The 21,848-nt window shown below is 44.3% G+C and overlaps 1 long non-coding RNA gene across 3 annotated transcripts in view; it reads right to left on the bottom strand.

Moving 5' to 3' along the window:
- Positions 1 to 1,092: 1,092 nt before the first annotated feature.
- Positions 1,093 to 21,848, bottom strand: part of LOC130281927 (uncharacterized) — a 69,907-nt gene continuing 49,151 nt past the window's right edge. For all 3 annotated transcript variants that reach the window (XR_008846166.1, XR_008846167.1, XR_008846165.1), the window contains 5 exons: positions 11,876 to 11,894; positions 10,769 to 10,822; positions 10,063 to 10,101; positions 4,170 to 4,905; positions 1,093 to 1,359 (listed from right to left, as the gene is read on the bottom strand). This is a non-coding gene — a long non-coding RNA (uncharacterized LOC130281927). The remainder of the gene's footprint in view (positions 1,360 to 4,169; positions 4,906 to 10,062; positions 10,102 to 10,768; positions 10,823 to 11,875; positions 11,895 to 21,848) is intronic.

Genomic DNA, 21,848 nt, shown 5'->3' with positions numbered 1-21,848 from the left:
CCCCACCACAATGGTTGGCAGTATAGTTCCCCCACAATAGTTGACAGTATAGTTCCCTCACAATGGTAGGCAGCTCCCCCCCCCCCACAATGGTTGGCAGTATAGTTCCCCCACAATAGTTGGCAGTGTAGTTCCCCCACAATGGTAGGCAGCTCCCCCCCCCCCACCACCACAATGGTTGGCAGTATAGTTCCCCCACAATAGTTGGCAGTATAGTTCCCCCACAATGGTAGGCACCCCCCCCCCCCCACCCACAATGGTTGGCAGTATAGTTCCCCCACAATAGTTGGCAGTATAGTTCCCCCACAATGGTAGGCAGCTCACCCCCACAATATTTGGCAGTATAGTTCCCCCACAATGGTAGGCAGCTCCCCCCCCCCCCCACAATGGTTGGCAGTATAGTTCCCCCACAATGGTAGGCAGCTCCCCCCCCCCCCACACACACACACACACAATGGTTGGCAGTATGGTTCCCCCACAATAGTTGGCAGTATAGTTCCCCCACAATGGTAGCCAGTTCCCCCCCCCACAATAGTTGGCAGTATACTTCCCCCACAATGGTAGGCAGCTCCCCCCCACAGACATACAGCTTCCAGCCATATACAGTGTACGGCTGGAGGCTTTATGTTTGTGTGCTGCCCCCACAGTGTTCCGGTCACCGCTCCTCTGGCCCAGTGTCACAATCTACTGCTATGGCCTATGGACCATAGCTGTAGGTGCCGGGACCGGAGGAGCGGTGACCAGAACACTGAAGATTACGCGGCGCCGGTCACTCACCAGGCCCAGGAGAAGCTGTCTTCAACCTTGGATCGTATATAGGCTAACGATGTCCTGGCGACACGATGTGATAATATATTTCCCTACACCACCCGTGGTACCACACTTTTTCTACTGAATCTGCTGGAAGTGAGTCAGTCTGATTTAATCCGTGTATCCATTCCCTGATAATGGAATTTTCAGAACCAAGACAATGTGTGAGACAAGAAAAAGAAGTCTCTCAGTATAGGTGTAAGATAACATTGTGTAAGCTGGATGCTTCAATTAACCCCAGGCAGTAATACGTCCACAAAACAGACACAAAATCTGTAGGCTGATGATGACAGAGTTTTATTCAATTTTCATCATGAACAATAAATCCAATCATGTCTTGTACATAAACAAAGAATGATCCAGGTGAAGTCACGTCACGGATTCCTTTACTCTGCACGGAGCCTCCTAGATTCAGCCGTCTAGTTTGCAGATCACTGTGGACTGAGTGTTCGGCAACATTTCTGGAGCCACCGCCCCCATTGTCAAGCATGGCATTAGTGCACCCAACACCATATTAAATAAACAAACAAGTATCGTAAGATCTCACGTCTGTAATAAAAATTTGTGTAGAATTAGTATAAAACCTAACAGTACTATAGAGCAGTATAGTCTTATAAAAATACATTGAAATTACATGATTTTTTTATACCATGAGGGTGTAAAATCAAGAAGAACATTTTCCCAAATGATGATTTATTGTGTTACTAAGTAAGACAAAACACAGGCAAATGCTGCAATCTGTGACCAGTATAACAGTAAATTTCTTCTTGATAATACTCCTTTGGCAAACAATTTTCCTTGGTATCCTTGACAAGTAACATCTGTAATAGTTACCCCTATGCTGCCATAAGGGTGTATAGAGTTAGGCACAAAAAGACCTCCCATTGTAGGAGTCTATTCTTTAACTGTGCTGTATTGCTGCCTTGAATCTCCTCTAGTATCATCCACCTTAGTTTATTAATCTGGTACCTATTCTCAATAAAGTGCCTCACTAGACCAATTTCACCAAACCTGTCCTCTAGTCCCTCCATTTTTCCTTCCAATTTTCTCCTTTCATATGTCCTAATAGCGCTCTTACGTTCATTTAATCTGATTTTTATGGCTCTCGCTGTCTGTCCCACATATACCTTGCTGCAGGGGCATTTTAGAAGGTAAACCATTGTTTGCTATCACAGGTGAACCACCCTTTTATAGGAAACACACTTGCGTTCCTTTTAAAAAGTTTGTCTATTTATCTTTTTCATGTCAGTCCTAACTAAATAATTGGCAATTGATTTCCCCTTTCGGTATACATATCTTGGATGCTGCTGAAAAAGTTAGCTATATTTCTCATCAGATTTTAATATATTCCAATATTTGTTAACAGTCTTTCTTATCAACCTGGAATGACCATCATACGTCGAGAAGAAATAAAATCCCTCCTCTCTATTCTTTTTTTTCTTTTTTCTATTCCTAAGATCTTCACTTGGTATTTTATTAACACCCTTTGCTATTTCTCCAATATATTTTTGTCGTACCTTTTTTTCATGCATTTTTGCACTAGCATATATTTATTTTTATGGTATTCTTCATCAGTATTACAAATTCTCTTAGCTCTTACAAGCTGCCCTTTTGGGATACCTCTAAACACCGGAGGGGCATGTCTACTACTTCTTAACAGCATATTATATTCATCTGTCTGTTTGACATAAAGTGTGGTATCTAAGTGACCATTCTTGTGTTTTGGAACCTGTACATCAAGGTAAAGTGTACTCTGTTTATCAAACTCGCAGGTTAATTCAATTAGGGGATGACAATCATGAAGATTCTTGAAGGGTTACTTCGGAGGAAAAAAATTTTTTTTTCCAAATCAACTGGTGCCAGAAAGTTAAACAGATTTGTAAATTACTTCTATTTAAAAAAACATCTTGATCCTTCCAGTACTTATCAGCTGCTGTATGCTCCAGAGGAAGTTGAGTTGTTCTTTTCAGTCTGACCACAATGCTCTCTGCTGACTCCTCTGTCAATGATAGGAACTGTCCAAAGAAGGAGCAAATCTCCATAGGAAACCTCTACTACATTGGACAGTTCTGACATGGACAGAGGTGTCATCAGAGAGCACTGTGGTCAGACTGAAAAGAACAACAACCAAGAACTAAACTTCCTCTGGAGCATACAGCAGCTTATATGTTCTGAAAGTAATACGATTTTTTTAATAGAAGTAATTTACAAATCTGTTTAACTTTCTGGAACCAGCTGATTTGAAAAAAAGAAAAACTAACATTTTCCACTGGAGTACCCCTTTAACAAATTCCATTAATTGTGGCTGTGTATCTGTCCAGTGGACACACACATCATCCACATAACAGACCCATAGCCCCAATTTTCACTCAATGGATCAGTATGGATGAATTTACCATTACAATTGATCATGAAAATGTTTGCAAGATTTGGGGCTACATGGAACCCCATGGAAGTCCTCTGCGTCTGTAAGAAAAATTCCTCCTTAAATCTGAAATAACATTAGGACAGCACATATTCTAGCATACTCATCAGTAAACCTAAACCTTTTTTTTATACTCCCCTCTTGTGTGGAGATGTTGGTATACAGGCTTTTGATATCCAAAGTACATAATCATTATTCCTCAGTGGTTTCAATGTCTGCTATAGGATCTAAAAACTCATTAGTGCCTCTAAGGCAATTGGGAAGACTAGCCACTATTTTCTGTAAGTAGTTATCCACATATATTTCCAAAGTACATCACTGGGACCCGAGGATTGTCACTGGTAAGTGCTATCTTCTCATCTATTTCAATAATCCCCTCTGTGTAAGCTTCTTCTAACATTAAATCAATTAACCTTTTTATTTCATGTGTGGGATCACCTTTTAATTTGATATACATTGAAATCCTCCAATTCACTATAGGTTTCATTTACATACATCTCTATACCAAGAACAACAGTAGCCCTACCCTTATCTGCATTTTTTTTATAATGATTCTCTCATCATTCTTTAGCTCTTTTAAGGCCTCTCTTTCAGTTTTATGTATTTTAGATCTCATTCTGTACTTCCTATTCTCCCATTCATTAGTGACTTCCCTTATTACCACTTGCTGGAAGCTATCCAATAGGGCACTGTTCCCACAAGGATCAAAATTACTCTTCTTCCTTAATCTGGCAGGAATACTCATCACATTCCCTTTTTTACTCCAATTAATATAATAAAAAAAATGTTTTCAATCTAACATAAAGTTTGTAAAAGTCCACTGTAAAGTCAAATGTATCAAACTCTAACGTTGGCACAAAACCTAATCCTTTATCAATCACCTTCCTATGTATGTCAGAGAGTTCAACAGAGGAGATACTGAGTAACAACTCACCAGCTTTTGATGCTTGTCACGTCCTCATGCTCTGGTCTGCGCTCCCTCTTCTCCACTTACTTTGTTACTTTTTTCTTTTTGGGATTCTTTGGACGTGTCTCCAAAAAATCCTGACTAGATCTTTCAGACACCTTTACATTACGGCTTCTTTCAGGGTCAGCAGAAGCGTACTCCAAGGCATCAAACTCATTCTTTTGTTCTCTCCACTTGTGACGGATCTGTCTCCTTTCATCTGTCCATGAGTAGACACCATCCAGGAGATAGTCCTTAGTGTCCCTTTAGAAAGTTTGACCTGCAAGATGGATGTGCGCAGTTTCTCTATGTTAACCCTCAATTCTTGGGGCGTTGTTTCAACAGCCTCTGCGGTTCCTGTTTTTTTTTTTGTTTTTTTTTTAATCCTCATTGCGTATGGCAGTCTCTTTCTTTATATCCTTTACAGCCACTTGCCAGTGTTACCGTAAGATACATCACATCCAGTGAGTGTCCTTTACATAATGCCTCCCATTTTTGCAGATAATCGGTGTTGTTCTGCAATAGAACAGGTAAGACCTGACTTCTCAATCCTTGTGGGATCCTCTGAACTTAAATATTCTATAAGAGTTGAAGTGTGCAGGACTATGCTGGCCTCTTTTTTCATCAGCTTATTTGGCTTCCTTGCACAATTCACCTAGATGTTTCGCTCAAGTTCAGATCTGACGTCCCTGCCACCTATAAAATACTGCTCCGATCACCGTCTCTGAGAAAGCAAACAAATCTGCGACTTTGTAGTTATCAAAATGGCTTCAAAGGACATTTTATATTTTTTTTGTCAAAATTCTACTTGAACTCTCCACTTCTCTTGGAGAAAATATAATTCTAAGAAACAAGACAATGGCCCTGATTTACTATTGTAACCTGACCTGTTTTGTCGGGTTGTGCGTCAAATTGTGTCGCATTGCACCACAAATTGTTTCTGCACCAGAATTTGCACAAAAAAAAATTAAAAAAAGCAACCAACTCTCTATTTTACTTAGAAAACCTGAAAAACATGTGTGGCCTCTGGAAAAGGGCTGTGGCTGTCGAAAAGGGGGCGTGTTCCCATTAAAAAAATCCCAACATATTTACTAATGTTTTCACCAAAATGAGGTGGATTTGAGCTCTGGAAAACCCTACAGCTCAAAGCAGCTGTTAAAAAAAAAAAAAAAAAAAACACGAATGGAAAAAAGTGCAAAATGTAGGGAAACCTTAGTAAATACTGTAGAAAAATGTCTGTTGGGGAAAAAAAAACCACAAAGAAAACTACACTTTACTCTTAGTAAATGAAGGCCAATGTCTGAGACGGGAGAAAGAAGTCTCTCACCATGGGTGTTTGATAACAATGTGTCAGCTGGAGGCTCCAATTAACCCCAGACTCTGAGTGAGAGATACTTGTTTGTCTATGTAATACCATGATGGGTGTACTAATGGGGCGGTGGCTCCAGAAATGTTGCCGAACGTTTACACTCAGTTCTCAGTGATCTGCAAACTAGACGGCTGGAACTATAAGGCTCCGTGGGGAGTGAAGGAATCTGTAATGTGCCGCACATGAATATCTGCTGACTTCACCCGGAAGACATGATCGGATTCATTGTTCATGATGAAAATTGTATAAAATTTTAAGTCATCATAAGTCTACGGATTTTGTGTCTGTTTTGTGGATTGGTTGTGGAATTTGCCTTCTAGGTCTCAATGACATGTCAGAAGTTTGCTGAACATACAGGTACACATTAACCACTTAAGGACACAGCCTATTTTGGCCTTGGCATTTTTGTTTTTTTCTCCTCACCTGCGTAGAGCCATAACTCTTTTGGTTTTACATCCACAGACCCATATGAGGGCTTGTTTTATGTGTGACCAATCCTACTATAGAATAACGCCCTTCATTTTACCATAACATTTATAATGTAATCAAAAAATTATTATTTGTGGGGGGAAATTGATAAGGAAACTTTTGGGGGGATTGTTTGTTTAGAAAGTGCACTTTATGGTAAACATGACACTTTTTTTCATTCTGTAGATTAAAGTGATACCCAAATTATATAGCTTTTTTTATTATTGTACTTTTAAAAGTGGTACAGTAGTAGTAGTATTACTTTAAAATTAGTATGCCTAAAATTTTCCTAAAATTGCGCAACCCCACTGAAGCCTGCGAGAGCTTTGCCTCGCCATGTCCCACACGCACTACCAGGCCGGGAGAAAACCAAACTAACGGTTTGACTTGCGTCAGGGAACAGCACAGAGCCACCTAGTGGCCGTTTTTTTCAATCACATAAAAAATATATAAAAGTTGAGAATTTTTACAGCAAGGAACAATATATTAAAAGTTTAGTTTGGTGACAGGTACTCTCTAAGGCCCAGGCAGCAAGGGCATACCTGTGCACCCTATGTCCCATATAGGTTAAGGTAATTGGATCTTTTCCCTTTAACCCCTTAAGGACCAGGAGTTTTTCCGTTTTTGCACTTTCATTTTTTCATTCCTTACCTTTAAAAAATCATAACTCTTTCAATTTTGCACCTAAAAATTGATATGATGGCTTATTTTTTGCACCACCAATTCTACTTTGTAATGACATCAGTCATTTTAACCATAAATCTATGAAGAGATGTAAAAAAAAAAAATCATTGTGCGACAAAATTGAAGAAAAAACACAATTTTGTAACTTTTGGGCGCTTCCGGTTCTACGCAGTAAATTTTTCGGTAAAAATGACACCTTATCTTTATTCTATAGGTCCACACGATTAAAATGATACCCTACTTATAGAGGTTTGACTTTGTCGTACTTCTGGAAACAATCATAACTGCATGCAGGAAAATGTATATGATTACAATTGTCATCTTCTGACCCCTATAACTTATTAAATTTTTTCCCATACGGGGTGGTATGTGGGCTCATTTTTTGCGCCGTGATCTGAAGTTTTCAGTGGTACCATTTTTGTATTGATCTGACTTTTTGATCGCTTTTTATTCATTGATTCATGATATAAAAAGTGACCAAAAATACGCTATTTTGGACTTTGGAATTTTTTTGCACGTACGCCATTGACCGTGCGGTTTAATGATATATTTTTATAATTTGGACATTTCCACAACCGGCGGTACCATATATGTTTATTTTTATTTACACTGTTTTTATTTTAATGGGAAAAGGGGGGGGGGTGATCCAAACTTTTATTAGGGAAGGGGTTAAATGATCTTTATTCCCTTTTTTTTCCCTTTTTTTTTTTTTTTTTTTTTTTTTTGCAATGTTATAGCTCCCATAGGGGACTATAACACTGCACACACTGATCTTTTACATTGATTAATGGTTTCTCATAGGAAACCATTGATCAATGATTCTGCTTGAATGCTCATGTCAGGATCTCAGGCACTGAGCCTTCATTTGGCGATCGGACAATAGGAGGCAGGTAAAGGGACCCTCCTGCTGTCCTACAGCGACGATCTCGAACAGCTTCCTGAGCTAACCATCATTGGTTTACTTTCACTTTAGACTGCCTGGCCCCGCATCATAGCAACGGCCGGGACCCGTGGCTAATAGCGCGCAGCACTGATCGCGGTGCCACGCGCTGTTAGCCACGGGTCCCGGCCGTTGTTAGAGGCCAGGCCCAACCCGCTATGACGCGGGGCCACGCCATGGCCCCTGCGTTATAGTAAGGGAGAGGACTCAGGACGTACTGGTACATCCTTGGTCCTTAACCCCTTAACAACAATGGACGTAAATGTACGTCATGGTGACGTGGTACTTAACGCACCATGACATACATTTATGCGCCGACATGATGGTGAGCACCGGAGCGGTGCTCGTGTCATGCCCGGCAGGTCCCGGCTGCTATCAGCAGCCAGGGACGCGCCGGTAATGGCGGATATCCGCGATCGCGCGGATGTACGCCATTAACCCCTACGATGCCGTGATCAATACAGATCACGGCATCTGTGGCAGTGCGGTACTTTGAATGGATGACAGGATCGCCCGCGGCGCTGCCGCGGGGATCCGATCATCCAGCATGGCGGCCGGAGGTCCCCTCACCTGGCTCCGGCCATCTCTCGGGGTCTTCTGCTCTGGTCTGAGATCAAGCAGACCAGAGCAGAAGATCACCGATAATACTGAGCAGTGCTGTGTCCTATACATAGCACTGCACAGTATTAGCAATCAACTGATTTCCCCTATGGGAACATAAAAAGTGTAAAAAAAAAAGTATAAAAATTTTAAATAAAAAAGTTAAAAAATTTGAAAAATCCCCTCCCCCCAAAAATAAGTAAAACATCAGTTTTTCCCATTTTACCCCCAAAAAAGCGTAAAAAAAATAATTAATACACATATTTGGTATCGGCGAGTGAGTAAAAGTCTAAAATATTAAAATATATTGTTAATCATCCCGTACGGTGAACGGTGTAAAAAATTTTTTTTAAAAGTCCAAAATTGCTGCTTTTTAGTCACATTTTATTCCAAAAAAAATTTATTAAAAATTTATAAAAAGTAAAACCTAAGCAAAAGTGATACTGATAAAAACTACAGATCATGGTGCAAAAAATTAGCTCTCATATCGCCCCATATACGGAAAAATTTGAAAGTTATAGGTAGTCAAAATAGGGCAATTTCAAACATACTAATTGTGTTAAAATGGTTTGAGATTTTTTTTTAAGGGGTACAATTATAGAACAGAATATAATCATGGGTATCATTTTAATCGTATTGACCCACAGAATAAAGAAAACATGTAATTTTTACCGGAAAGTGTACAGCGTGGAAACAAAACCTTCCAAAATTTGCTAAATTGCGGTTTTCTTTTCAATTTCCCACATAAATAATATTTGTTTGGTTGCGCCATACATTTTAAGTTAAAATAAGTGATGTAATTACAAAGTACAATTGGTGAGGCAAAAAACAAGCCCTAATATGGGTCTGTGGATGGAAATATAAGAGAGTTATGTGAAAGCGAGGACTAAAAAACGAAAATGCACAAATAAAATTGGTCTGGTCCTTAAAGGGGTATTCCAGGCCAAACCTTTTTTTTTATATATCAACTAGCTCCGGAAAGTTAAACAGATTTGTAAATTACTTCTATTAAAAAATCTTAACTTCAGAAGCTAATAACTATTGGAAGGATTGAGTTGCTGTTTTCTGTCTAACTGCTTTCTGATGACTCACGTCCCGGGAGCTGTCCAGCTCCTATGGGGATATTCTCCCATCATGCACAGCTCCCGGGACGTGACATCATCATTGAGCAGTTAGACAGAAAACTTCAGAAGCTAATAACTATTGGAAGGATTAAGATTTTTTAATAGAAGTAATTTACAAATCTGTTTAACTTTCCGGAGCCAGTTGATATATATAAAAAAGTTTTTGCCTGGGATACCCCTTTAAGGCCAAAATGGGCCTGGTCCTTAAGGGGTAAAGGGGTACTCAAGTGGAAACCTTTTTTTTTTTTTCAACTGGTGCCAGAAAGTTAAACAGATTTGTAAATCACTTCTATAAAAAATTTTAATCATTCCAGTACTTTTTAGGGGCTGTATACTAAAGAGAAATCCAAAAAAGAAATGCATTTCCTGTGATGTCCTGACCCCAGTGCTCTCTGCTGACCTCTGCTGTCCATTTTAGGAACTGTCCAGAACAGGAGAAAATCCCCATAGCAAACATATGCTGCTCTGGGCAGTTATTAAAATGGACAGCAGAGGTCAGCAGAGAGCACTATGGTCAGGACATCAGAGGAAATGCATTTCTTTTTTGTATTTCTCTTTAGTATACAGCCCCTAAAAAGTACTGGAAGGATTAAGATTTGTTAATAGAAGTGATTTACAAATCTGTTTAACTTTCTGGCATCAGTTGATTAAGGGAAGTAAAGGGGACATTTATCAGAATGAATATCGTATACTCACTATTTGTAATAGAAACAGCAACAGAAGAAAGATGTTATCCTAAAGATTACAAAAAAAAAAGAAACAAGCTCACATCAACAAACATACTTCAGGGATACAAAGTTGAAATTAATAATTAACTCTGTATAGAAGTCTCATAAAATACAAGGTAAAGTAGGTACCTCTGGCACATATTTAGTTTATCTATTCATAGGAATGGATGAGCCTTGTACTGCAGCTTATCCCAGTGAATGGGATCCAATAGATCTAACATTAGTGTCTGTTCGTAGTACAGGCCAAAAATATTTTAAAAAGGTGTCTGAACGTTTGTTGTTAGCAACTATTTTGTATGCACTATATCTGAGATCCCTGTGAACACATCCCTACAGGAAGAAAACATAATAATAATAATAATAATAATAGATCATATCATTCTAAATTTTCCATAATACAAACCTACCATTTGTATTCTATTTTCCTGGGACTCTTTAAAAAGTCCCTTCCTCTCATGTATCCCATAAAACACCATTATGCCATTTCTCTATAGTAAATGATACCACATGGCTGGCGCCCACTGAAAGGCATCTATGAGGGCAGATATATAGTATGTGCAGACTGGTTATATCATTATTTCTATCTTCATTTCTAGTCATCAGGGATAATGAGGCTTTTCCATCATTGTGTGATCTGTAATCTTTATATTTACATACTGAATCTCTTTACTTACGTTTCAATCCACCCCATCTCCTCTTTCTCCTCTTCCTCTTCTGGTGTCTCCTCCCTATTGTACATGAAACACATATTATCTAACAAATATATGAATGCCAGAAGTTATTAGAGTTCTACATGGAGGGTTCCCAAGGGCATTGGAGCCAATAAAAGACGGTAAAATTGTCCTTAATCACTCTCTACCACAAATGCAACCTTTTGTAGCTAAAGTAAACGGGTTATCTGGTATCGCCGTATGCAGAATTATCTGAAGTATTAAAATGTAATGTTTATGATCCCGGACGATGAACAGTGTAAATGTTTAAAAATACAAAGTGCCAGAAATAGGTTAGGTTTTAGAAAGTTGTTCCAATAAAAACTTCTGTTCATGGCACAAAAAATTATTCCTCGTACATCCCCGTTTACATGAAAAAATAATAAATTTTTTGTTAAATTAAATTTAAAAAAATTTAATTTTTTAAAGTACGGTAGTGCAAGAATAGAAAAACTGTCATTTAGGTATCATTTCAATCATATTGACCCACAAAATAAAGAGAACATGTCTGTTTTACCAAAAGGCACTACATAAAAACCAAAGCCCCCAAAAAGTTGCAAAATTTTCTTTTTAATTTACAAATAGAAATCTACAAATAATTATTTGGTTTTGCTGTGGATTTTATAGTAAAATGAAAGGTGTTATTACAAAGTACAATTAGCCTCACAAAACACAATCCCTTGTACGGCTCTGTAGGTGGATAAATAAGATAAACCCAATTTTATGTTTTTAAGTTTTTGCCAGTATGACACGCAATACAAACAAGGGACCTCCTATTCAGCCACATCAAGTGGGGGCAGCATGGAGGAGGGAGCAGAGAGGCCGCCATACCTGCTGACTCCTCCACCGCTCCAGGCTGCTTACATGGCAGCAGGGATTTTGCCAGTCAGGACATCACTGCTGCCTCATATGTAAGACATTGGCGCTGGAGCAGTGGGAGATATAACAGATGACAATTATTTGTTTTTAATGAGCTGCTGCCATATTTTGGGTATTAACTAGCTAATGTCTGGATGCTATAACAATGGGATTTTCAGACAGGTTATACGAATCGAAAATAGATTTATTTACCTGACTTCTCCTTCTGGACCTAAAAATACAAATAAAAAATAACCATGAATGAGATTTGCTGAAATATTTTCCGTAAAAATAAATAATCCATTCATCATGTTTGCTGTAGAATCATACTGCTGAGGAAGACTAAGGGATCTTATACACAGGCAGATAATATAGGAGGAACTATATAGGAAATGGATGCTTTATTCTCAGTTACTTTAGTCTTCACCTCAGTTATCTGGAGGGTTTGGATGAGTGATTTTAGTTCTGATGGTTCAGTCCATCTCCTCTTCTCATAGACATAGTTTACAGAATTATTCAGACCCAACTGTGCAATCATTTCTGATGGATACATTATATCAGCAATGCCTCAAGGTACAATACAATGAATGTTTGATCTCAAGTCTCTACAAATTTTAGGCTCTGTTCTCTAGACCAAGGCCGCCGTCAGGGGGGTACAGCCAGTACCCCAGTAAGGGGCCAGTGTACCTTCCTGCAGTAGCCCAAGCACAGAAGCAGGAGAACTGTTACGCCGAGCGCTCCGGGTCCCCGCTCCTCCCCGGAGCGCTCGCTTCTCTCTCTCCGCTGCAGCGCTCCGGTCACGTCCTCTGACCCGGGGCGCTGCGATCCCGCTGCCAGCCGGGATGCGATTCGCGATGCGGGTAGCGCCCGCTCGCGATGCGCACCCCGGCTCCCCTACCTGACTCGCTCCCCGTCTGTTCTGTCCCGGCGCGCGCGGCCCCGCTCCCTAGGGCGCGCGCGCGCCGGGTCTCTGCGATTTAAAGGGCCACTGCGCCGCTGATTGGCGCAGTGGTTCCAATTAGGGTAATCACCTGTGCACTTCCCTATATTACCTCACTTCCCTTGCACTCCCTTGCCGGATCTTGTTGCCTTAGTGCCAGTGAAAGCGTTCCTTGTGTGTTCCTTGCCTGTGTTTCCAGACCTTCTGCCGTTGCCCCTGACTACGATCCTTGCTGCCTGCCCCGACCTTCTGCTACGTCCGACCTTGCTTCTGCCTACTCCCTTGTACCGCGCCTATCTTCAGCAGCCAGAGAGGTGAGCCGTTGCTAGTGGATACGACCTGGTCACTACCGCCGCAGCAAGACCATCCCGCTTTGCGGCGGGCTCTGGTGAAAACCAGTAGTGGCTTAGAACCGGTCCACTAGCACGGTCCACGCCAATCCCTCTCTGGCACAGAGGATCCACTACCTGCCAGCCGGCATCGTGACAGTAGATCCGGCCATGGATCCCGCTGAAGTTCCTCTGCCAGTTGTCGCTGACCTCACCACGGTGGTCGCCCAGCAGTCACAACAGATAGCGCAACAAGGCCAACAGCTGTCTTAACTGACCGTTATGCTACAACAGTTACTACCACAGCTTCAGCAGTCATCTCCGCCGCCAGCTCCTGCACCTCCTCCGCAGCGAGTGGCCGCTCCTGGGCTACGCCTATCCTTGCCGGATAAATTTGATGGGGACTCTAAGTTTTGCCGTGGCTTTCTTTCCCAGTGTTCCCTGCATCTGGAGATGATGTCGGACCTGTTTCCCACTGAAAGGTCTAAAGTGGCTTTCGTAGTCAGCCTTCTGTCCGGAAAAGCCCTGTCATGGGCCACACCGCTCTGGGACCACAATGACCCCGTCACTGCCTCTGTACACTCCTTCTTCTCGGAAATCCGAAGTGTCTTTGAGGAACCTGCCCGAGCCTCTTCTGCTGAGACTGCCCTGTTGAACCTGGTCCAGGGTAATTCTTCCGTTGGCGAGTATGCCGTACAATTCCGTACTCTTGCTTCAGAATTGTCCTGGAATAATGAAGCCCTCTGCGCGACCTTCAAAAAAGGCCTATCCAGCAACATTAAAGATGTTCTGGCCGCACGAGAAATTCCTGCTAATCTACATGAACTTATTCACCTAGCCACTCGCATTGACATGCGTTTTTCCGAAAGGCGTCAGGAACTCCGCCAAGATATGGACTCTGTTCGCACGAGGCGTTTCTCCTCCTCGGCTCCTCTCTCCTCTGGTCCCCTGCAATCTGTTCTTGTGCCTTCCGCCGTGGAGGCTATGCAGGTCGACCGGTCTCGCCTGACACCTCAAGAGAGGACACGACGCCGTATGGAGAACCTCTGCCTGTATTGTGCTAGTACCGAACACTTCCTGAGGGATTGTCCTATCCGTCCTCCCCGCCTGGAAAGACGTACGCTGACTCCGCACAAAGGTGAGACAGTCCTTGATGTCTACTCTGCTTCTCCACGTCTTACAGTGCCTGTGCGGATGTCTGCCTCTGCCTTCTCCTTCCCTGCTGTGGCCTTCTTGGACTCTGGATCTGCAGGAAATTTTATTTTGGCCTCTTTCGTCAACAGGTTCAACATCCCGGTGACCAGTCTCGCCAGACCCCTCTACATCAATTGTGTAAATAATGAAAGATTGGACTGTACCATACGTTTCCGCACGGAGCCCCTTCTTATGAGCATCGGATCTCATCATGAGAGGATTGAACTTTTGGTCCTCCCCAATTGCACCTCAGAAATTCTCCTTGGACTTCCCTGGCTTCAACTTCATTCCCCAACCCTGGATTGGTCCACTGGGGAGATCAAGAGTTGGGGGCCCTCTTGTTCCAAGAACTGTCTAAAACCGGTTCCCAGTAACCCTTGCCGTAACTCTGTGGTTCCTCCAGTAACCGGTCTCCCTAAGGCCTATATGGACTTCGCGGATGTTTTCTGCAAAAAACAAGCTGAGACTCTACCTCCTCACAGGCCTTATGATTGCCCTATCGACCTCCTCCCGGGTACTACTCCACCCCGGGGCAGAATTTATCCTCTCTCTGCCCCAGAGACTCTTGCCATGTCCGAATACGTCCAGGAGAATCTAAAAAAGGGCTTTATCCGTAAATCCTCCTCTCCTGCCGGAGCCGGATTTTTCTTTGTGTCCAAAAAAGATGGCTCCCTACGTCCTTGCATTGACTACCGCGGTCTTAATAAAATCACGGTTAAGAACCACTACCCCTTACCCCTCATCTCTGAACTCTTTGATCGCCTCCAAGGTGCCCACATCTTCACTAAATTGGACTTAAGAGGCGCCTATAACCTCATCCGCATCAGAGAGGGGGACGAGTGGAAAACGGCATTTAACACCAGAGATGGACACTTTGAGTATCTGGTCATGCCCTTTGGACTGTGCAATGCCCCTGCCGTCTTCCAAGACTTTGTCAATGAAATTTTTCGTGATCTGTTATACTCCTGTGTTGTTGTATATCTGGACGATATCCTAATTTTTTCTGCCAATCTAGAAGAACACCGCCAGCATGTCCGTATGGTTCTTCAGAGACTTCGTGACAACCAACTCTATGCCAAAATTGAGAAATGTCTGTTTGAATGCCAATCTCTTCCTTTTCTAGGATATTTGGTCTCTGGCCAGGGACTACAGATGGATCCAGACAAACTCTCTGCCGTCTTAGATTGGCCACGCCCCTCCGGACTCCGTGCTATCCAACGCTTTTTGGGGTTCGCCAATTATTACAGGCAATTTATTCCACATTTTTCTACCATTGTGGCTCCTATCGTGGCTTTAACCAAAAAAAATGCTGATCCCAAGTCCTGGCCTCCTCAAGCAGAAGACTCCTTTAAACGACTCAAGTCTGCCTTTTCTTCGGCTCCCGTGCTCTCCAGACCTGACCCTTCCAAACCCTTCCTATTGGAGGTTGATGCCTCCTCAGTGGGAGCTGGAGCTGTTCTTCTACAAAAAAATTCTTCCGGGCATGCTGTCACTTGTGGTTTTTTCTCTAGGACCTTCTCTCCAGCGGAGTGGAACTACTCCATCGGGGATCGAGAGCTTCTAGCCATTAAATTAGCACTTGAGGAATGGAGGCATCTGCTGGAGGGATCAAGATTTCCTGTTATTATCTACACCGACCACAAGAACCTCTCCTACCTCCAGTCTGCCCAACGGCTGAATCCTCGCCAGGCCCGGTGGTCTCTGTTCTTTGCCCGATTTAATTTTGAGATTCACTTTCGTCCTGCCGATAAGAACATTAGGGCCGATGCTCTCTCTCGTTCCTCGGATGCCTCAGAAGTTGATCTCCCTCCGCAACACATCATTCCACCTGACTGCCTGATCTCCACTTCTCCTGCCTCCATCAGGCAGACTCCTCCAGGAAAGACCTTTGTTTCTCCACGCCAACGCCTCGGAATCCTCAAATGGGGTCACTCCTCCCATCTCGCAGGTCATGCGGGCATCAAGAAATCTGTGCAACTCATCTCCCGCTTCTATTGGTGGCCGACTCTGGAGACGGATGTTGGGGACTTTGTGCGAGCCTGCACTATCTGTGCCCGGGATAAGACTCCTCGCCAGAAGCCCGCTGGTTTTCTTCATCCTCTGCCTGTCCCCGAACAGCCTTGGTCTCTGATTGGTATGGATTTTATTACTGATTTACCCCCTTCCCGTGGCAACACTGTTATTTGGGTGGTCGTTGATCGATTCTCCAAAATGGCACATTTCATCCCTCTTCCTGGTCTTCCTTCTGCGCCTCAGTTGGCTAAACAATTTTTTGTACACATTTTTCGTCTTCACGGGTTGCCTACGCAGATTGTCTCGGATAGAGGGGTCCAATTCGTGTCTAAATTCTGGAGGGCTCTCTGTAAACAACTCAAGATTAAATTAAATTTTTCCTCTGCATATCATCCCCAGTCCAATGGACAAGTAGAAAGAATTAACCAGATCTTGGGTGATTATTTGTGACATTTTGTTTCCTCCCGCCAGGATGACTGGGCAGATCTCCTTCCATGGGCCGAATTCTCGTATAACTTCAGGGTCTCTGAATCTTCCTCCAAATCCCCATTTTTCGTGGTGTACGGCCGTCACCCTCTTCCCCCCCTCCCTACCCCCTTGCCCTCTGGTCTGCCCGCTGTGGATGAAATTTCTCGTGACCTTTCCATTATATGGAGAGAGACCCAAAATTCTCTCTTACAGGCTTCTTCACGCATGAAGAGGTTCGCGGATAAGAAAAGAAGAGCTCCCCCCGTTTTTTCCCCTGGAGACAAGGTATGGCTCTCCGCTAAATATGTCCGCTTCCGTGTCCCTAGCTACAAGTTGGGACCACGCTATCTTGGTCCTTTCAAAATTTTGTGTCAAATTAATCCTGTCTCTTATAAACTTCTTCTTCCTCCTTCTCTTCGTATCCCTAATGCCTTTCACGTCTCTCTTCTCAAACCACTCATCCTCAACCGTTTTTCTCCCAAATCTGTTCCTCCCACTCCTGTTTCCGGCTCCTCGGACGTCTTCTCGGTCAAGGAAATTTTGGCTGCCAAAAAGGTCAGAGGGAAAAATTTTTTTTTAGTAGACTGGGAGGGTTGTGGTCCTGAAGAGAGATCCTGGGAACCTGAGGACAACATCCTTGACAAAAGTCTGCTCCTCAGGTTCTCAGGCTCCAAGAAGAGGGGGAGACCCAAGGGGGGGGGTACTGTTACGCCGAGCACTCCGGGTCCCCGCTCCTCCCCGGAGCGCTCGCTTCTCTCTCTCCGCTGCAGCGCTCCGGTCACGTCCTCTGACCCGGGGCGCTGCGATCCCGCTGCCAGCCGGGATGCGATTCGCGATGCGGGTAGCGCCCGCTCGCGATGCGCACCCCGGCTCCCCTACCTGACTCGCTCCCCGTCTGTTCTGTCCCGGCGCGCGCGGCCCCGCTCCCTAGGGCGCGCGCGCGCCGGGTCTCTGCGATTTAAAGGGCCACTGCGCCGCTGATTGGCGCAGTGGTTCCAATTAGGGTAATCACCTGTGCACTTCCCTATATTACCTCACTTCCCTTGCACTCCCTTGCCGGATCTTGTTGCCTTAGTGCCAGTGAAAGCGTTCCTTGTGTGTTCCTTGCCTGTGTTTCCAGACCTTCTGCCGTTGCCCCTGACTACGATCCTTGCTGCCTGCCCCGACCTTCTGCTACGTCCGACCTTGCTTCTGCCTACTCCCTTGTACCGCGCCTATCTTCAGCAGCCAGAGAGGTGAGCCGTTGCTAGTGGATACGACCTGGTCACTACCGCCGCAGCAAGACCATCCCGCTTTGCGGCGGGCTCTGGTGAAAACCAGTAGTGGCTTAGAACCGGTCCACTAGCACGGTCCACGCCAATCCCTCTCTGGCACAGAGGATCCACTACCTGCCAGCCGGCATCGTGACAAGAACGTTGTTTAAAGCGCAACTGTCACCACCGTGCAGGTACGGAGGTGCAGTTACCATTGCATAGAGTAGAATGTGCAGTAAATGCGGGTGCTTTTACTCACATTCGCTGCGGTCTGTAAAGGAGAATTCTTACTTTATTCTGATGCAGGGCCACAGTCGGATGGGCCGGCCGACTCCCACAGCGGCATGCCCCCTCTCCACCTCCTCTCTGCTCTTAGCATGGTGCACTGCACGTCAATCATGCAGGATCAGCAAGATTAACGTGCAGTGCTCTATGCTAAGAGCAGAGAGGAGGTGGAGAGGGGGCATGCCGCTGCGTGAGTCGGCCGGCCCATCCGACTGTGGCCCGGCATCAGACTAAGGTAAGAATTTTCCTTTACAGACCGCGGCAAAAGTAAGTAAAAGCACCCACATTTACTGCACATTCTTCTCTATGCAATGGTAACTGCACCTCCGTACCTGTACGGTGGTGACAGTTACGCTTTAAAGTGGTCTCCTGCTCCCAGGGGCGGAATGACGGTCGGGCACTGCCGAACCCTTAGAAGGGGCCCACCACTGCCAGCAAAATTTTTTCTTTAAACCTGCGACATGCGGGACCTGTAAAATGAGCACTGGGGCCGTTGACTATCTGGGAGGAGAGCAGAGGAGAAGAGCAGAGAGGAAGACTTCCCATGCCCACAGCTGGATCCTGCCCATCAAAGTAAGTAACCTTCTGGGGGGAAGGGGGGGGGCAGGTTGCAATTGAGGGATTAGTGGGAGGTAAATAGGCACTATCTCATGCAACAGCTGGAGGCACCCTGGTTGGGAAACAATGAGACAGTGCCTTTTTACCTTAATCTCATTGTTTCTCAACCAGGGTGGCTCCAGCTGTTGCAAAACTACAACTCCCAGGTTGCCTTTGGCTGTGTGGTCATGCAGGGAGTTGTAGTTTTGCAACAGCTGGAGGCACCCTATTTGGGAGACACTTTTCTATCGATTTATCTATCATCTATCTTTCTCATTATCTATCTTGCTGCCAGCCCCTTACCCCAGGTCTCCCATACACCCCTCCCCGTGCCCCTACTCATTTGATGCTGGGATGGGATGTGGGCCCTTTAAAATCAGCACAGGGGCTACTATGTACTGGAGGCAATACCTACCTGTGGGCATTACCTACATGGGAGAACTTCCTATTGGAGGCATGACTTACCTGGGGGCACTATGTATTGGGGACACTATATACTGGGGGAACTACCTACTGATTGTACTACCTACTAGGGGCATAACCTACCTGGAGGGCACTATTTACTGGGAGCATTACCTACCTGGGAGAACTTCCTATTGGAGGCATGACTTACCTGGGGGCACTATGTATTGGGGGCACTATTTACTAGGGGCACTACCTACTGATGGTACTACCTACTAGGGGCATAACCTATCTGGGGGCATTACCTATTACATACCTACTGGGGGCATGACCTACTGCCTACCTACTAGGACAATACCTACCTGCGAGCATTACTGTGGGCATTACCTACTAGGGGAATTATCCACCTTCGGGGGGGGGGGGGGTCTACCTTATAGGGGGATTTCCTACATACCTACCTACCTACTGGGGCCACTACATAATAGGAGAGGGGGAATAAACTACCCACCACCACCCTATCCCCCTACCCTTTCCCCCAACACACTTAGCTACTTCCTTATACTATTCAGGGCACCAGAGGGGGCATTTTTTGGGGCACTTAGGGTAGGGAACAGACGGGAAATGTGCTGAAAAAGTGCAGAGCCTAATATGTTTGTTATCTGGCAGATTCTGTGAAGACCAATTATGTTAGTAAGAAGACTTGGTAACAGTCTGAGACAGCTAGAAAAGGAAAGAGAACGACTCCAAGAAGACACCCCCTGTGAGTAAGTAAATGTAACTGCACTGTAATCACTCATAGTGTATGCAGAGCCTGTGTAGAGTCGGGGTCACCACTATATGGGCTTTGTATGGGGGATAATGGTCTATGTTCAGTGGTTTAATTTCAATCACTGTGTGATAATGGTGGTAATGGTATGGTGGTAGTTTTCTCACTTTTTTGTCTCAGTATACAGGATTTGGTCAGTAAAAGTATAATGGTAATATGTATGTTATAAAATACCTCCTTGTGTACTGGTTTTATTGGTACTATTGGTCTCAGTATACTGGATTTGGTCAGTAACAGTATGGCGGTAATATGTATAATAATATTTCCTACTTCCTTCCTCTTAGAACTAAAAGGCTCTTGTTACTCTGACCGGCCGGTCCATTCGACCGTCGTCCGAAGGCCTGTCCGGGAAGAGGGCCCGCTGTCCGCTCTGTACACTGAGGTACAGAACCCTGCTTGTCCTCAGTGTACAGAGCCCTGCTTGTCCTCAGTGTACAGAGCCCCGCTTGTCCTCAGTGTACAGAGCCCTGCTTGTCCTCAGTGTTGAGAGCCCCTCTTGTCCTTGGTGTACAGAGCCCTGCTTGTCCTCAGTGTACAGAACCCTGCTTGTCCTCAGTGTTGAGAGCCCTGCTTGTCCTCAGTGTACAGAGCCCTGCTTGTCCTCAGTGTACAGAACACTGCTTGTCCTCAGTGTACAGAGCCCTGCTTGTCCTCAGTGTACAGAGCTCTGCTTGTCCTCAGTGTACAGAGCCCTGCTTGTCCTCAGTGTTCAGAGCCCTGCTTGTCCTCGGTGTACAGAGCCTTCCCGAAGAAGTGTCCTGATCTCTCTGCCGGCCTTCTCAGTCGACAACTGCATGGACCCAAAACAGGGTAGCCTGGCCAGGTGGGTGGCTTATGAATTGTATAGTTATATGTATCTCTGATGAAGGAAAGCGTTACTTTCCAAAATGCAATAGATGCATTTTGGCCTTGCGCTCTCACTGTAGTAGTGACGTCACTCGCAACGCTAGGTCACAGCACAGTACAGCAAGCCGGTGAGACGCCACTGGCCGGGGCAGATCTCCCGACTAATAGGCTGACTGGAACCATGGACTTCTGAAAACTACTCCAAGCACAAAAAAGGAAGTACAATGGGACAAGCTCCATACTATCAAGGACACAGACTTACAGCTTTGTGGGATCTTTAAGTGGAGACAAGAACTTCCCTCTGGGCAGAGATTCCGAGTACACTCCCCATCAGGATTTTAGTAAGTGAGCTTCTATCACAATTTTGTAGTTTTTATTATTAGAGCGCAGATACATATTTATATATATTGTATACAGCTCCATTTTTTGAGGTTTTAGCCGAGATCCACCTGTTGTATCTCTTCAGTGCTGGTGTTATCTTTTCATTTTGTTATACTGACTTATAAGTTATATGTGAAATATAACTTATATCTCTGACTGTGCCGTCATGTAGGGGGCGGTGAAAGGCAGGGAGAAGATGGAGTAGTCTTCCCAGCAGCACAGAGTATTTCTAGCAGGAACTGTAGTGAAGCAGACAGTCTGCTTCACTACAGTTCCCTCCAGAAATACTCCGTGCTGCTGTGCTTTTTCTTTAATAAATCTAAGAGGCCTCAGCCTCCCCCAAGCAGGGGGCAAAAAAGCAGGGGGTAAAGTGTGTGGCTTGTAAATGGACCAGTTGCTATTTTTTACCTGCCTTTCACCGCTTACAATATGATGGCACAGTCAGACATGAGTTATATATCTGACTGTGCCATCATGTAGTGAGCAGTGAAAGCAGGAATTCTTTTTTTTTTCTTTTTTTAAAGGGGTTCTCCCTTGTTTATACTGTTTTTTGTTATTATGTTTGTGTGTTATGTGTGTATAAGTATGTGATTTTTATGTGTGTTGTGATTATGTATATATGTATTTTCTTACCTTTTGTGAAGATCCGGAA

This window comes from Hyla sarda, chromosome 7 (genome assembly GCF_029499605.1).
Source record: "Hyla sarda isolate aHylSar1 chromosome 7, aHylSar1.hap1, whole genome shotgun sequence".
NCBI classification, from domain to species: Eukaryota; Metazoa; Chordata; class Amphibia; order Anura; family Hylidae; genus Hyla; species Hyla sarda.
Note: the sequence above shows the minus strand (reverse complement) of the source record. Positions and strands in the feature narration are given on the sequence as shown.